At 36.4% G+C, this 7236-nt stretch overlaps 1 non-coding gene across 1 annotated transcript; it reads right to left on the bottom strand.

Annotated features, from left to right (window-relative positions):
* Positions 1–6643: 6643 nt before the first annotated feature.
* On the bottom strand, positions 6644–6750 carry LOC114893561. The gene has a single exon (XR_003792978.1). It is a non-coding gene; the product is annotated as a U6 spliceosomal RNA (small nuclear RNA).
* Positions 6751–7236: the final 486 nt, after the last annotated feature.

Consider the following 7236-nt stretch of genomic DNA (forward strand, 5'->3'; position numbering starts at 1 on the left):
TCCAAAGGGCAGAGAATAAGATTCATTATGTAACCCAAAGGTAAAAATAAAATAACAGAGGAGAAAGACCTTTAAGGAGAGAAGGGAAGAGGAGTGGTGAAATATTAGGAAAGAAGCTGAAATTGGATGATACGCAAAAGGAGTTGGCCAAAGGAGAAGGTCTGTGACAGCCTCATAGGAGAGACTCTCCCTACTACCGAATAGCCAGGCACTAACTAATCCTCACATGGAGTGGATCTGGGGAGGAGGGCTTGGAAGACAGAAAACAGAGGTCTGGGAAGGACAGAGAAAATGAACTCAGAAGGAGGAAACACAACACAAATTCTAGCTAAATTATTAATCAGAGAATTTCAACCCAAAAAATACCTAGCCAGAAAAAGTAAATTTGAACTACACTGCTCCTTAAAAAAACAAAAACTTATTTCCCCAGTATACGTCCAAATATAAAGCAGTTACAAGTATAAAGTGATACCCTATCTTCCAAAAACAAATTTTTGTTCAACTTTAACATATAAATATTTAGGGTACAGATGAAATGGGTAAATATCTATTTTAATATATTTACATATACATATTTAACTTCCTATACGATAAAAATGAATTTCGAAATATTTGCCCATTTTCAAGTTAATGAAATAATTGTATGCAACTCTTCCTTATGCTCTTTCTGTATCACCGTCTTGCCAAAAAAAAAAAAAAAACAAAACTGTATTTTCATTGGAATGGCATTGAATCTTAGAACTGTATAGAAGAAATCTTCATATTTTTGGTATTTATACTTTTAATACATGAATATGGTAGTTCTATTGAGGTGTTTTTAATGTTTGGTAAAATTTTGTAATTTTCTTGTGTTCGCCTAATTATTCCATACAATTTTTTTAACATCTTTATTGGAGTATAATTGCTTTACAATGATGTGTTAGTTTCTGCTTTATAACAAAGTGAATCAGCTATACATATACATATATCCCCATATCTCTTCCCTCTTGCATCTCCCTCCCTCCCACCTTCCCTATCTCACCCCTCTAGGTGGTCACAAAGCACGGAGCTGATCTCCCTGTGCCATGCGGCTGCTTCCCACTAGCTACCTATTTTACGTTTGGTAGTGTATATATGTCCATGCCACTCTCTCACTTTGTCACAGCTTACCCTTCCCCCTCCCCATATCCTCAAGTCCATTCTCTAATAGGTCTGTGTCTTTATTCCCGTCTTACCCCTACATTCTTCATGACCTTTTTTTTTTTCTCCCTTAGATTCCATATATATGTGATAGCATATGGTATTTGTTTTTCTCTTTCTGACTTACTTCACTCTGTATGACAGGTCCATCCACTTCGCTACAAATAACTCAATTTCGTTTCTTTTTATGGCTGAGTAATATTCCATTGTATATATGTGCCACATCTTCTTTATCCATTCATCCAATGATGGACACTTAGGTTGCTTCCGTATCCTGGCTATTGTAAATAGAGCTGCAATGAACATTTTGGTACATGACTCTTTTTGAATTATGGTTTTCTCAGGGTATATGCCCAGTAGTGGGATTGCTGGGTCGTATGGTAGTTCTATTTGTCATTTTTGAAGGAACCTCCATACTGTTTTCCATAGCGGCTGTATCAATTTACATTCCCACCAGCAGTGCAAGAGTGTTCCCTTTTCTCCACACCCTCTCCAGCATTTATTGTTTCTAGATTTTTTGATGATGGACACTCTGACTGGTGTGAGATGATATCTCATTGTAGTTTTGATTTGCATTTCTCTAATGATTAAAGATGTTGAGCATTCTTTCATGAGTTTGTTGGCAATCTGTATATCTTCTCTGGAGAAATGTCTATTTAGGCCTTCTGCCCATTTTGGGATTGGGTTGTTCGGTTTTTTGTTATTGAGCTGCATGAGCTGCTTGTAAATTTTGGAGATTAATCCTTTGTCAGTTGCTTCATTTGCAAATATTTTCTCCCATTCTGAGGGTTGTCTTTTGGTCTTGTTTATGGTTTCCTTTGCTGTGCAAAAGCTTTGAAGTTTCATTAGGTCCCATTTGTTTATTGTTGTTTTTATTTCCATTTCTCTAGGAGGTGAGTCAAAAAGGATCTTGCTGTGATTTATGTCATAGAGTGTTCTGCCTATGTTTTCCTCTAAGACCTTGATAGTCTCTGGCCTTACATTTAGATCTTTAATCCATTTTGAGGTTATTTTTGTGTATGGTGTTAGGGAGTGTTCTAGTCTCATACTTTTACATGTACCTGTCCAGTTTTCCCAGCACCACTTATTGAAGAGGCTGTCTTTTCTCCACTGTTTATTCTTGCCTCCTTTATCAAAGATAAGTGACTATATGTGCGTGGGTTTATCTCTGGGCTTTCTATCCTGTTCCATTGATCTATATTTCTGTTTTTGTGCCAGTACCATACTGTCTTGATTACTGTAGCTTTGTAGTATAGTCTGAAGTCAGGGAACATGATTCCTCCAGATCCATTTTTCGTTCTCAAGATTGCTTTCGCTATTCGGGGTCTTTTGTGTTTCCATACAAATTGTGAAATTTTTTGTTCTAATTCTGTGACAAATGCCAGTGGTAGTTTGATAGGGATTGCACTGAATCTGTAGATTGCTTTGGGTAGTAGAGTCATTTTCACAATGTTGATTCTTCCAATCCAAGAACATGGTATAACTCTCCATCTATTTGTATCATCTTTAATTTCTTTCATCAGTGTCTTATAATTTTCTGCATACAGGTCTTTTGTCTCCTTAGGTAGGTTTATTCCTAGATATTTTATTCTTTCTATTGCAATGGTAAATGGGAGTGTTTTCTTAATTTCATTTTCAGATTTTTCATCATTAGTGTATAGGAATGCCAGAGATTTCTATGCATTAATTTTGTATCCTGCTACTTTACCAAATTCATTGAATAGCTCTAGTAGCTTTCTGGTAGCATCTTTGGGATTCTCTACATATAGTATCATGTCATGTCCAAACAGTGACGGCTTACTTCTTTTTTTCTGATTTGGATTCCTTATATTTCTTTTTCTTCTCTGATTGCTGTGGCTAAAACTTCCAAAACTATGTTGAATAAGAGTGGTGAGAGTGGGCAACCTTGTCTTGCTCCTCATCTTAGTGGAAATGCTTTCAGTTTTTCACCATTGAGGATGATGTTGAATGTGGGTTTGTCATATATGGGCTTTATTATGTTGAGGAAAGTTCCCTCAATGCCTACTTTCTGCAGGGTTTTTATCATAAATGGGTGTTGACTTTTTTCGAAAGCTTTCTCTGCATCCATTGAGATGATCAGATGGTTTTTCTCCTTCAATTTGTTAATATGGTGTATCACATTGATTGATTTGCATATATTGAAGAATCCTTGCATTCCTGGAATAAACCCCACTTGATCATGGTGTATGATCCTTTTAATGTGCTGTTGGATTGTGTCTGCTAGTATTTTGTTGAGGATCTTTGCATCTATGTTCATCAGTGATATTGGCCTGTAGTTTTCTCTCTGTGACATCTGTGTCTGGTTTTGGTATCAGGGTGATGGTGGCCTTGTAGAATGACTTTGAGAGTGTTGCTCCCTCTGCTATATTTTGGAAGCGTTTGAGAAGGATAGGTGTTAGCTCCTCTCTAAATGTTTGATAGAATTCGCCTGTGAAGCCATCTGGTGCTGGGTTTTTGTTTGTTGGAAGATTTTTAATCACAGTCTCAATTTCAGTGCTTGTGATTGGTCTGTTCATATTTTCTATTTCTTCCTGATTCAGTCTTGGCAGGTTGTGCATTTCTAAGAATTTGTCCATTTCTTCCAGGTTGTCCATTTTATTGGCATAGAGTTCTTTGTAGTACTCTCTCATGATCTTTTGTATTTCTGCAGTGTCAGTTGTTACTTCTCCTTTTTCATTTCTAATTCTATTGATTTGTGTCTTCTCCCTTTCTTTCTTGATGAGTCTGGCTAATGTTTTATCAATTTTGTTTATCTTCTCAAAGAACCAGCTTTTAGTTTTATTGATCTTTGCTATCGTTTCCTTCACTACTTTTTCATTTATTTCTGATCTGATCTTTATGATTTCTTTCCTTCTGCTAACTTTGGGGTTTTTTTGTTCTTCTTTCTCTAATTGCTTTAGGTGCAAGGTTAGGTTGTTTATTTGAGATGTTTCCTGTTTCTTAAGGTAGGATTGTATTGCTATAAACTTCCCTCTTAGAACTGCTTTTGCTGCATCCCATAGGTTTTGGGTTGTTGTGTCTCCATTGTCATTTGTTTCTAGGTATTTTTTGATTTCCCCTTTGATTTCTTCAGTGATCACTTCGTTATTAAGAAGTGTATAGTTTAGCCTCCATGTGTTTGTATTTTTTATAGATCTTTTCCTGTAATTGATATCCAGTCTCATAACGTTGTGGTTGGAAAAGATACTTGATACAATTTCAATTTTCTTAAATTTACCAAGGCTTGACTTGTGACCCAAGATATGATCTATCCTGGAGAATGTTCCATGAGCACTTGAGAAAAATGTGTATTCTGTTGTTTTTGGATGGAATGTCCTATAAATATCAATTAAGTCCATCTTGTTTAACGTATCATTTAAAGCTTGCGTTTCCTTATTTATTTTCATTTTGGATGATCTGTACATTGGTGAAAGTGGGGTGTTAAAGTCCCCTACTATGAACGTGTTACTGTTGATTTCCCCTTTTATGGCCTTATGTATTGAGGTGCTCCTATGTTGGGTGCATAAATATTTACAATTGTTATATCTTCTTCTTGGATCGATCCCTTGATCATTATGTAGAGTCCTTCTTTGTCTCTTCTAATAGTCTTTATTTTAAAGTCTATTTTGTCTGATATGAGGATTGCTACTCCAGCTTTCTTTTGGTTTCCATTTGCATGAAATATCTTTTTCCATCCTCTCACTTTCAGTCTGTATGTGTCCCTAGGTCTGAAGTGGGTCTCTTGTAGACAGCATATATATGGGTTTTGTTTTTGTATCCATTCAGCCAATCTGTGTCTTTTGGTGGGAACATTTAGTCCATTTACATTTAACGTAATTAGCGATACGTGTGTTCCTATTCCCATTTTCTTAATTGTTTTGGGTTCGTTATTGTAGGTCTTTTCCTTCTCTTGTGTTTCTTGCCTAGAGAAGTTCCTTTAGCATTTGTTGTAAAGCTGGTTTGGTGGTAATGAACTCTCTCAGCTTTTGCTTGTCTGTAAAGGTTTTAATTTCTCCATCAAATCTAAGTGAGATCCTTGCTGGGTAGAGTAATCTTTGTTGCAGGTTTTTCTCCTTCATCACTTTAAATATGTCCTGCCACTCCCTTCTGGCTTTCAGAGTTTCTGCTGAAAGATCAGCTGTTAACCTTATGGGGATTCCCTTGTGTGCTATTTGTTGTTTTTCCCTTGCTGCTTTTAATATGTTTTCTTTGTATTTAATTTTTGACAGTTTGATTAATATATGTCTTGGAGTGTTTCTCCTTGGATTTATCCTGTATGGGACTCTCTCTCAAATCCTGGACTTGATTAACTATTTCCTTTCCCATATTAGGGAAGTTTTCAACTATAATCTCTTCAAATATTTTCTCAGTCCGACCAGCAAGCTACAGTGATGGACACCCTATGCCAAACAACTAGCAAGACAGCAACACAAACCCACCCATTAGCAGAGAGGCTGCATAAAATCATAAGTCCACAGACACCCCAAAACACACCATCAGACGTGGACCTGCCCACCAGAAATACAAGATCCAGCCTCATCCACTAGAACACAGGCACTAGTCCCCTCCACCAGGAAGCCTACACAACCCACTGAACCAACTTTAGCCACTGGGGACAGACAACAAAAACAACAGGAACTACGAACCTGCAGCCTGCAAAAAGGAGACCTCAAACACAGTAAGATAAGCAAAATGAGAAGACAGAAAAACACACAGCAGATGAAGGAGCAGGATAAAAACCCACAAGCCATAACAAATGAAGAGGAAATAGGCGGTCTACCTGAAAAAGAATTCAGAATAATGATAGTAAAGATGATCTAAAATCTTGGAAATAGAATAGACAAAATGCAAGAAACATTTAACAAGGACCTAGAAGAACTAAAGATGAAACAAACAACGATGAACAACACAATAAATGAAATTAGAAGTCCTCTAGAAGGGATCAATAGCGGAATAACTGAGGCAGAAGAACGGATAAGTGACCTGGAAGATAAAATAGTGGAAATAACTACCTCGGAGCAGAATAAAGAAAAAAGAATGAAAAGAACTGAGAACAGTCTCAGAGACCTCTGGGACAACATTAAATGCACCAACATTCGAATTATAGGGGTCCCAGAAGAAGAAGAGAAAAAGAAAGGGACTGAGAAATTATTTGACACATTTTAAATGATATCTGATTTTCATTAATTTCATTTTTTAACCGTTACAATACAATTGATTTTTGAATACTGGTTTTATATACAGAAAACTCAGTGGATCACCTGATTCATACTGATAATTCATGCTTACCTTCTTTTGCATTTGTAAGTAGATAGCAATTGCATTGCTTTGTATGTAGTCTTTTTAAAAAATTCATAAAAATGGCATTTGACTGCAGTTATGAGATCATCTCCCCTGGATAATTATTAAATCTATGTTAAATTTCTTCACTGCCTTTTTAAAACCATTTTTCTTTTCTTTTTTTTAAAATATGAAACACTTCATGAATTTGCATGTCATCCTTGGGCAGGGGCCATGCTAATCTTCTCTTTATCATTCCAATTTTAGTATATATGCTGCAGAAGTGAACACATAAAACCATTTTTCTTATATTGATTTAAATCTAGCACTTATTAAGGTCATTTCAGATATATATTGTTCCCAAATTCACAAGGGCTGTAAATAAAGCCACTTCCGCTCTCTAAAGAATAAGATGGGGAAATCCAAAAATGAGTTCAACACCTGAGCCATTTCAAAAGCAGGTTGACATCTTGGCCTTGGGAATAAATGGAATCAGGGAGCACAGTCTTGTAAAGTTTCTATCTCTGTCTCCTCTGATCCCTTCTTCATGTGTGTCTCACACTGTTCACTCTCTCATGAGGATTCCTCTCCACTGTCCTCAAGGTAGAAAACAAAGCCACAACAGCTCAAAGGTGTTCATTTTTTTCATCGGCCACACATTAAGACATCTTACACTACAAATCCCAAGTCCAAATATTTTTCAGAAAAGTCACAGAAACCAAATTTGGACTGGAGGCTTAACCATGGACCAATCAAATGTGGCTAAAAGACAGGTTA

The sequence above is a fragment of the Monodon monoceros genome, unplaced genomic scaffold (assembly GCF_005190385.1).
Source record: "Monodon monoceros isolate NGI ecotype Baffin Bay Population unplaced genomic scaffold, NGI_Narwhal_1 Super_Scaffold_12, whole genome shotgun sequence".
Lineage (NCBI taxonomy): Eukaryota > Metazoa > Chordata > Mammalia > Artiodactyla > Monodontidae > Monodon > Monodon monoceros.